Below are 11,014 nucleotides of genomic sequence, written 5' to 3' on the forward strand. Positions count from 1 at the left end.
CCATAGTATAGATTATTACATGTTCAAAACAGGAAAAAAGTCTTATTTATTTTCTCATTTTCTTTACTTTTCACTTTTTTTCTGTACCTTTTATCTTGCAGTTGTAAACAGCTTGGGCAGCTGGACTATTGCTTCTCTCCAGTTTCACTGCCCCAAATCCAGTCCCTGAGACTCTCTTTAGAAATCCTGACAAGAACTATCTCCCACAAATTTTTGCTCTAAGCTCACGTTTCTGCAGCTGTAAATCTCCAGGAAAAAGGGGATTGTTTTTCATCTTCATTCTGGCCTCAAAAGAGTTTTTCTCTCGTGAGTTTTGCACCTCTTTCTCTGAAGCCTCCCAGCCTAAGGAGAGCCAAGCACAAAGCAAAGGTAGGATGAAGCCTCCCTGTCATTGAACTTGCCCTTAAATCAGCCCCTTAAACTCCTCCACTGAGTCCTTGCACCAAGAAGACTACAAGTCCTCTGACTCTAGAAACTGGACAAAAGAAAATAATTGACTTTCAGCGAAGAAAAGCAGCTTTCTCTTGGACTGCTACCTGGCGTTATACTCCTGATTGTACTGTGACTTCCTGGGGCTATGGAGCAGGTTGTAAAATGTAGGTGTTAGCAGAAAGGTGGATGTAAGTGAGGTTAGGGAATGAGACAGAGGGGGCTGTTTCTCATTTTCCTGAAAACAGCACCTCCATCACAAAAAGCCTCTTGGCTTGCTGCAAGTGTTGGAATTGATGATTTTTGAATTTTCTGTTTACATGGGATATTTCTCTTTTATATTCTGTGTATTAAAATACATTCTAAATGATTGTTATGTCACAGGAAAATGGCATAGCTATTTTAGTAATTTTCTGTTTTATAGATTCATAAGCTTTGGGGCCAGAAGGGATTATTACGATACATGGAGCTGTGGCCAAAGTCACTTGCCTGATGATTCCCTGCTTCAAGCCCAGCGTTTCTGGCCAAGTGACAATCCATCTTTGCACAGAGAGAAGCTCTGTCAGAACCAGGGAGCCCTAAATGCTGGAGAATTTACATCCCCTACAGGCACCTCAGACCTGTGTGGAGGTGCTTGGCAGTTTCCCCCCCACCCCCAGCTGTGCTGAAAGAGTCAGTGGAGCAGACCATGTTCCACTATGGCTGGGTCCAAGGTAACTTTCCTTAACACAGAGCTCTCTTCATAGCAGGAAGAAAAAAAAATCTCTGCTTCAACTGTTTCCTTACTAATATCTGGAGCAATTGCAGAGAAAGGCTGGGCTGCAGCACCATTGCAGCTGGCTGCTGCCATCGGGAGCAGGATTGCACAGAACTCACCCTGTCCACCTCCTCCCTTCTACCTAAGGGCCCTGGTGTCTGTAACATCCAGGGCAGCACAGCAGGATGTCACAGACTCTGCCAGAATCCTGGAGCTTTTCATTTATTTTCTTTTTCTGTGAGAAGAAATGCCTAGAGTTGGGACCTGGGGTCCTTTGCTGAAGCAGCAGCCACTCCAGCCTCCGTGGTGTGAGGACCAGTGAATTGCTCCAATGCAAGTTGTCAGTCTGCTGTCTCCAATCCTCTGTGGGGTTTTATAAGCGCAGTGGGCAAATAGACCCGATTCATTCCCCATGTCCTGGGCTGCAAGGGAGGCAGCAGGCCCAGGGCCAGGCCCCTTAGACCTGCTGCAAAGAGGCTGCTGGCTGTTGTGGCACCATGAGCTGTTTCACCTGCATGCACAGCACGGGACTAGGAATTAAGTGGGCTCTAATTTTATCGTCAGGGTTCATTAGGTTAATTAAATACTCTGGACGCAGTCTGTTAATCAGCTTTGGAAAGTGGTTTCAGCAGGAGTCAAGGAGTTGCTCAGAAGCCGCTCAGCTAATGGCGCTAAATCCAATTTCATGCAAGGGCACAGAGACAGGAAGTGATTAATGGGTTTCATATCCCTCTATCTGCGGGGATCGTCCCCAGCTCCCCGGTGCCGGAGGGACTGGGTCATTGCTGTCTGGCAGTGTGGCAGAACCTGGCAGAGCCCTTTGCTCCATGAAACAATCTTGGGATCTGGGCAAGGGAGAGGAAAAGTTTTTCAGTGCTGGAGTCAGCATCCCAATGACAAGCAAGGCCAGCCCATCTGCTCAGGTGACACCAGCCACTAACAACGGCAGTGTCTCCCCCTCAGCCCCACCCCGTTCCACCGAGGTTTCAGCTGGAAGAGATACTGATTCTGAGAGTAGAGAGCAATCCAGTGCTGCATTGAGGCAGGGCAATGGTTTCAGGGACCAGCAAAAAGTTTGCCATGAAAATATATTGCTGGATCCAATGATCTAATGTCATTTGGAAAGGATTTCCATTTTCATGTGTCTGAGAGGAAGAATAGAGACACCAACTTCCAAAAAACTCTCCTGGGCTATTCCCTCCTCTCTCCCCAGAACACAAAGAGTGACTTTGAAATATGAAACAGCGTTGACTGCAAATAAGTTAAAATAAAAGTACTTGTTTTGTGACCCAAAGGATTACTTGTTGGGAAAATTATCACCTGAACAAGTAGGAAGCTGAGATTGGTGGTGGCTTGAAGTCTGGGCTCCACGCAGGGCAGTCACACAGCTCTCCGTGTGGCAGGGAATGCCCTCAGGCTGCTTAGCATAGGCAAGAGATGGGAGGGTGATTAGAAAAAAGTGTATTTTCCCCCATCACATGAGAAGCAGGAGAGAAGTTGAACATCAGTGAATGCTCCAGCTAAGCATGTTGACTGAAGGGCCAGAAAGGTGCTAGTGAAGGACTGAACTGGGCTAGCACTGAGAATAGCAAACTTCAAAACTTCATCACAGCAAATAAAGGGCATATTTACTGGGATTCAGTGGTTTAATGTGGACACTAGGGAGAAAATTCATCTCCATCCTCTGACTTTTAATGAAGACTCTGATAATCTGATTATCTGATCAGGTAATTCTGATTTTGCCCTTTGATGAGATTATGATTTTGGCTGGTAAAGGCAACAATACAGATGTGAAATAGGTTGGCTTTCCTTGCATTTGAGTCTGGGTGGCCCAACAGTCTGATTTTAAAAGTTATTGAGAAAAGAGACATCATGTGAATTAAAACATAGCTGACAAGCTCACTTTAAGATGCCAGCATGAGCCAGATACCTTCAGCTGACAGTATTGCTGGGGTGTAGGGGGTCAGGGCTTGGCATTTCTGCCGGGAGCGTCACTGCTGGCAGTGTTTGTCACTCAGCCAGGATGAGCCAAGCACACATGATGGTGAGCACTGGGCTGAACTTCGCAGACTATGCTGAACAGAAAGCACAAGGGTGGAGGTTTTTCATGTTGCTCCCCTTCCCTGGGCTGATCTAAAGTCACTCTCAGCTTCTCCTTGTACAACCTGTGCTCCTGGCTTGGCCAGCGCTTTGGCCCCAGTGGAATCCTTCCAGGATGTCCCTGTCCTTTTGCCAGCAAGGCCAAGCCATTTCCAGGTCTGCAGGTGCACACAGGCATTTTTCTCCCATCAACACATAAACCTGGGCGATGGTATTTTAAAAGCATGAACTCATCTGTGTGTGCTTTTCTTACGGACAGTAATTTCAGCACGTGTTCGGGCTGCTGAAGTGCCTTGTAGCACTGGAGTTGTGCTCTCCCATATTTGTTAAAGGACAGGATTATTTTCCATTGATTTCGGGCTAGTCACAGAAAGAAAAGCAACATCTGCTGATTGAATGGGCTCCCAAGGAGAATTAACCATTCTCACACACAAAAGAATGGGAAAGAGTTGAACCAGCAAGATTCTCTTTAGATAGAACATTTATTTTTAGAGCCTCGTGTGGCCCCATCCATCCCTCCCTTCTTTCTGCCCGATTCCACTGGCATCAGCTTTTTTTAAACTCCCCATCATCCCCATTCCCACATCTTGACCCCCTCAATGACTGAGTCACTCAGGAAAAAATGGAATTTCTATCATGTCATCCATCTACAGTGCACATGAACTTGTTTCCCAGCAAAATGAGTGCAACGGAGATGATTTGAATCCATGCCAAGGTTACCCACAACACACAAGTCAGCTGCACAAAGGTGGAGCGGGGAGCCCCGGTAATAAGATGGAAGCAATATAGAAAAGTGTCCTAACAAGAGTGTGGCAATTAGGACTGCGCTGTTTGTTTCCTTTCCCGTGAAGAGACAAGCCGTAAATCAGGGAGGCATCTGCCATGCAGGATCCAAGGGCTCTCAAAGCAGTATGAAAGAGACATCCATCATTGTTAGCAGAAGAAGGATTTGAGTTTAAATTACAGATGTTCAAACTATGCATTTGCAATTGTTTGGGAACAAAGTCCTCTTTAATTTCTCCCCTGGCTCTGGAAGGGGGCTGAGCTGGCTACAGCAGAATTCAGCTGATGCCTAATCAGGCCCTAAAAGGAGCAGAAAAGGAAAACTAATTGGGGACCCCAGGGCTCTGGTGCATAGCTGCTCCCTCCCGCTGAGCACCTGCATGCACTCTCTCACCCTCCTTGCCTTCTTTCCTTCGTGGGCATTTTTCCACGGTATGTTTCCAAAATAACCTGGTCCTTGAAACATAAATAAGGCAAGGGAGGGAAAATTTCAAGAGCTTTCTTCCTGCTGATCACTCCCACAGGCAGGTTGTTCATCCCATTGACCTCTCTGTGCTTCCTCCAGCACAAAATCCTCCTGAAGGGAAGCAGATCATGAATGCCCAAGGAATGAAGGCACCTTCCCACATGCCTGGTCCTCTGAAACCTGAGGGACTTGCTCACAGCCCAGAACAAATCTCTTGTCCCATATTTTTGGACAGACGACCTTCCTTGGATGCCATCTCTGGCCAAAGCTGTGAAAATTGTTCACACTGGATCCCAACTTCCAGCTCCTCCTGCGAGGCTTAATCATACCCCTGTCCCCATCCCACAGCCTGCAGGTACATCCCCGTTTCCTCTTATCCATCACCCCATTGGCATGTCCAGCACATTTCCGTATCTCTTCCCACACTTCCTTCTGTCCATCTGTCCCAGCAGCAGTAAGCAGTTGAGATCCCAGGCACCCACCTGAGCTGCTTGTGCCTCCTTTCACCAGTGTCCAGAGACAGTGAAATTGTATAAATTCCATGGTGAATGGAAGCTAGGACTATTAACTGTGCTGCCTTTCATTCTCCCCTGGCATTTATAGTCACTGGGATTTGGAGGCTGATATAGATTATTCTTTCATACAAATATATCTCCAGGCAAGAAAGTTGAGCTGCAAGCACAAAAATGTTCACTGCCCAGATATGAGAGGCCCCTTAGGAGATTATATCAGAGCTACAGAGCTAGCACGTAAAATATGTGAGAAAGAGGGTGAAATGTTGCCTTTGCAGGCCAGTGCCTATCAACAGGCTATGGGAAGGGCTGTGGGAGAAAGGCAGAGCTGGGAGAGGTTTTCCAAATGTGAGTAGGGATTGACACATGTCCCCAAACGTGCACTTGGATGCGAAAGGAGGTGTTTGCTGTGGACTTTGCCCGAGCAGGGCTGGGCACAGGGAGTGTTTCTGGGAATGCTGCACTCATCAGCAGGCACCAGCCTGTAGCACTCAGGGATGGCTGTGTTTTGTGCACCTGTAGGGTTTTCACATCTTCTCCTTGCTCAGGAAGAGGTGTGCACACTCTCATGTTTGTCACAGCTGAGCACCAACCACTCAGACTCAGAAGAAGGGATGGTCCCTCAGCCCTCATCTCACCACCCTCATAAGTCACCATATGCCAATCCCCAGATAAAAGCAGGCTTGTGTCAGAATTAATCATTCTGGCAGTTTACAAGGCAATTAAAGGAAGGGGCCATGTGTCTGATTTTACAGCAAATAAGCCCTGGTAAATTACAAACATATCAAAGGTAGTTCTAATTAGCTGCAGTGATCCACAGGGGAGAGCACCCAGGATGACGCCTCCTCCTCTGCTCGGTGTCCTGCACTTGGGAACTGGGCAAAATCATGTCTGAAGATCATAAGCTGCATTCCCAAATGAAGAATGCCAAATAGCGTGTTTATTTATCAAGCACAAGTGGGGAACTGCTACAAGAAGCCTGACAGCTAGATGTGGCAATTAACATATAATTTGAATATGTCTATTTGCTTGCCACATAAATTAAGAAGATGCCCTTCTTGCTCCATGGTTTAGAAGCTGAGAAAAGACATATTCCTTCTTGCATCTGCTGCAACATAAAAGCCGTGGCTAACATTGTATCCTCTGGATTGTGATCATAAGAACAAGGTTAGTCTGGAGTCCCTGGTGCCCTGAGCACTTCCTACAGAGATGGAAGGGCTAACTGTATAATTGCTCTACACAGAGACAAAAACCAACTTTCAGACCTTTCCTTCTGTAGCGATTCTGCCTTCAGAACAGTGTCACGATGAACCAAAATTGAATTTCAGGCCCAGGGCTTGGAGATCCAGCATCTGGATGTGTCACACACTTGGAGTGGCTGTGTGCTGACACAGCCCTCCCTGCCAAGCTCTGGGATTGCCCTCACTTCAGGTCCTTGCTCTATTTTTCTAGGGCATCTGCAATTGTTATTCCCACTGCTGTAGACAGCCCTAGCCTCTCATGGGCAGGGGAACCTGCCAGCTACCTGGAAACAGTTGTTGGCTTCTTCCAGATGTTTTTTTTCTTTAACCTTCCATGACCTGGCAGCATGGGGCAGTTTGCTTCACTCATTGGGAGCACCTGGAGCAGTGGTGATTTAAGGGGATGTTGCTCTATTTGCAGTCAAGTGGTCTGTCCTGGCTAGGGCTGATGGCAGGTCGTTGGTGGGTAGAAGTGGTTAAGCTGTGCCCTGTGTGCAGCTCTCATCAGCTTGCAGACATTTTCCAGTTGTGGTTAGGCACAACCTAGATGCTCTGGGAGTTGGGGAAGAAGCTGAGCCCTGGGGCTGCAGGCTGTTGCTGTGGGGATGGGAAATATTGAATATTGAGAAGGTAAGTACTGATTTTTACAATCTGTTAATATGGTTATTTATAAACTCACTGACAACCAATACACCTCATCATGCTGAGAATGGTCAAAACTGATATTTATGCAGTGTGTTTTTCTCATAATACCATATCGGGGTGTTTATTATTAATGGGCCAGTGAGATTAGAGCAAGATGAATATTGTATGGGATGGCTCCTGTGTGGCTGTGAGATGTTCAAGAGGTGTAGGTATTGCTCCAGTCTGCTGTGGGAGTACTCCTGCTCATATTTGGAGCAATGTGGGAGGTTCCCAGGGATGGGCTCCCGCTGGCAATAGCTCCCTTCCATGGCAATGGGACTCTGGGTGCCCCAAACCTTCCAGGCTCTTGTGGCTGGCTTGCAGACTTTGATGGGGCTGGAAGGGAGTAATGTTAATTTTATTCAGCACCTGCTCTGCTCCGGGGAGTGTATTTGTTTCAGAAGCACCATGTGTTTGTCTATCTGAAACAAAAACATTTCAAGACTTGGGGTTTGTGGAGAACTTTCATAAGCTGGCAATAATTTCAAATTGAATGGAAATCATTGTGCAAAGAGTCAAAATGTCTCTGAAGAGAAAATCTGAGTTTTAAGGTGGATTCATTAGGAGTCTGTCTGCACCCCAGTGGATACCAAAGATGCGCCTGTGTTTTTTAAAAACAGCTCTGAAACTCTGCCCAGTCTCACCTCTAAAATAATTAAATGCATACATAAGATTGTGCCTGATGAGGAGCTCTGCCAGCTCATCAGAATAAAATGTCAGCAAATGCCAGCAAGTTCCTGACCTTAATTTCAGCAGACTTGCCTTCTTCCCCTTGCTGAAGTGTTTTACTTCCTTCCCAGCCCTTGCCATTTCGATGTTGATCATCCGGTTTTATTGGGTAGAAAAAGCATCTGCCCGGGGTGCTGACCCACATGCCTTGCTTGGCGCTTCTTCCACCTGGGGCTGTGCAGGTAACTGGAGAGACAAAGAGACTCCTGGCCCAAGCCTGCCATGGGCTCATAGCCAGTGAGCTTTGGGATGCTCTCATGCTGCACAGTTGTGTACCCTACTGCACTTTCCAATTGGTGGACCATGACCCTAAAAGATGTTGCTGCTATAGGATTTTGTGGAAGGATGTTAAAGCAACTGGGAGCACCTAACTATGAGCTGGATCCTACCTTTCCCGTCTGAATGCCTGCCTGAGGGCCAATTTGCTTTACAAATTATTGTACAGAGTCTGCCATCTGCTCACTTCTTCTCACAGCCATGCCCTGTGATGTTTGCTTTTCCCACCTGCATCCAGCACAGTAAAAAATATTTGCATCCCTGGCCAAAAGCTCTTTTATTACCGCTCTGGCAGAAGGAGCCTCCTGAGCCCAAGCAATGCACAGGGTATTTTCCCCAAAAACCACTGTGCTATGGAAGCAACGTGGGCAGTGGTGGCTGTGGGGTGCATCAACTCCCTCTCTTTGAGAGTGCAGGCAGCAAGAGGAGGGGTGTACCAGCCTCCTGGGGCTCAGGTGCTTTTCACTGTTACCTTTGCAGGTTGCTGTCCTCTCCTCCCACAGTGATGTGGCACAAGAGTTGCAGGGAAAGTTTTAGGGAAGGTTGCAGCTTTCCCATGCTGACATCATCAGTGTTTTAGGCAAATATTACGCTTTAGGTTAGATAAAGGACTGCGGGTTGTTCTGTTATAGACTGTGAATATTACAGTAACAAATAGGACTTTCTTCTGGAAATAGTGCAGTTATTTCACAATGCTTTGTTTGGTTGGGGGTTTTTTTGTTTGTTTGTTTGTTTTGGGTTTTTTTGTTTGTTTTGTTGTTGTTGTTGTTGTTGTTGTTTTGTAACAGACTAGACAGTGGAAACTGACTCTTGCAGGCCAGGTTGTCTTAATAAAATATTTGCACAATATTAACTGTTTTCTAGCCCTGAAACCTACCAAAAGTGTGGGATGCTTTGGAAACCACTGTGGGCAAACTTAAACTACCCTGACAAACTCTTTTGGACCTTTGCTTTTGGGGTTTGTGGCCCGCTGCAGACCAATTCACAGATGTGTTCCCAAGTGAGGGACAGTCTCTTCCCACTGCAGCCCATGATATCCCAGCTGCTGCTTCTGGGGGGGGCTCCTTAGCTGGCACACAGTGACATGCTTTTTGGTCTTACTTTTGCATAAGCAGTGCAAGAACATCCTCTCGAGGATGCCAAAGGCAGTGAATGGCCGGCGGGGCGGTTTCCCTGGGGCAGTGCACAGGCAGAACATCACTCCTCGCGCCCCTATGCACACACACCGAAAGCTGAGGCGAGGCTGAGGAAGGCTTTGGGCTTTCCGTGCCGCATTTCCCGGTCTTCCCAGGAGATGGCAGGCCAGCCTTACAAATCCACACCCCGCAACCCAACCTGCGCCGGGAGAGGCGGCAGCGGGACCGAGCCGCTTTCTCCGCCGCCCGCTGCTGTCTCCTGCGCTGCTCGAAGCCTCGACAATGGATGAGTCCTTCGAAGTGTCCCTGTAGGTGGCTCAGTGTCGCATAGCCCTGTCCCTTGCCATCCGCCGCCCAGCCCTGGTGGGGTCCCCTCGGGCTCGGGGGACACCTCAGACCCCGAGGGGGGGGGGCACGCGGGCGAGCCCCGGTCATGCCACCGACTGGGGACAGACGGGGCTGTGACAACCAGCAAACCGGTTACACAACTTCAACGGGTTATTCCAGGGCTCCTAATTATTGACTTTGAAAGGGAGGAAACAGGCTCTGGACTCGGAACAAACAGGAGTGTGAGAGTTTAGTTCTCTCCCTATCCTTCTCGGATCTCCTGTACCGTGTGGTGGTGGTGGGCTTGGCTTGGCATCCTGGGATTAGCAGTCCGAAAAGGCTCTCCCAGGAAGAGGTGGTGTTTTGGCAGGCCTGGGATAACGGCAGGGTGTGTAAGGTCATTGATCCCAGGAAAAAAAAAAAGATACAGTTAATTTTTGTTACATAACAAGAAGGTGGAATCATGTGAAATGCTGCAGGTATCGTAAACTGCCTGTGTGACTTTAGCTGGAGTACCACCTGATGAAGCAAGTCCCCCCCCCAGTCACACCTTGGGCAACAGGCAGGTGTGTTTGGGGCAAACCAATTGCAGAGGAGCTGCTGTTTCCTGTGCTGCAGCAGTGCCAAGCTGCTAGTGTGAGAGACACACGAGTAACTGCAGAGGGGGACTTGTCCCTTGGTTCAACCCCAATATTTTAAGAGCAGTCTCCAGGCACTGTGGTAGTCACTGAGAACAGATGCTGTGCTGTGGGAGAAGCCAGAGGAGCAACCTACCGACTGCCCAGGGGGTCTTTGAGCAGTCCCAGCACTGCCATGCAAACCCACCAGGACTACTTGGGAGAAGCTGGTTTGCTCCCCAGACTCTGAAGGCTTTCCATCAAACACCCGTGCCTGCACATAGGGGAACACCTCCCCGAGGATGCCATTCACTGAAGAGATGCTCACAAGCCCTCCCACACGGGAATTCAATCCTTCACCAAATCCACGGGGCTTTGCTGGCTGTGGAAAGCCTGCAGCCTGCAAGAATGTGTGTCTTTAATCAAATTCAGCACAGGAACAGGGCTCCAGAGAGGCTGTGGGATCTTATCCCTGCGGATACTTGCAATACACCTAGACATAGCCCTGAGCTGCTGCTCTTGTCTCTGAGCTTGCCCTACTGGGAGCAAGCATTGGACTAGAGACTCTCGGGAGACTTCTCTGGTGACTGTATGTATCATTTCTAGCACTTGGGACTTCAGTGTTGTCAGCTAAACCTTTGCTAGAGATAATTATAAAACTTCATCAAGAACCTAGAGCATCAAACACTGGAGAGCACATCCAGGCTCAAGACTTTCTCACCACTGCCTTCTACCTGTCCCAGGCTGAAGCAAGTTCAAGTGGGTATTCAGTTCTCTGCACTTTTTTCCCCAGGGATCTCTGCAGGTGCAGTCACCAAGATGCTGCAGCACACAGTGCTGATCCTCTGCCCTCTTCTAAAAACAGGAGTAAAGGTTTCCAAGAGCCCAGGACTTGCTGGTACCTTGTCTTCAATGGGCATTCATCGCTTGATTCATTTGTCCAAGCGCTGACAGCCC

Source organism: Corapipo altera, unplaced genomic scaffold (genome assembly GCF_003945725.1).
Source record: "Corapipo altera isolate COAL_440 unplaced genomic scaffold, ASM394572v1 79, whole genome shotgun sequence".
Classification (NCBI taxonomy): domain Eukaryota; kingdom Metazoa; phylum Chordata; class Aves; order Passeriformes; family Pipridae; genus Corapipo; species Corapipo altera.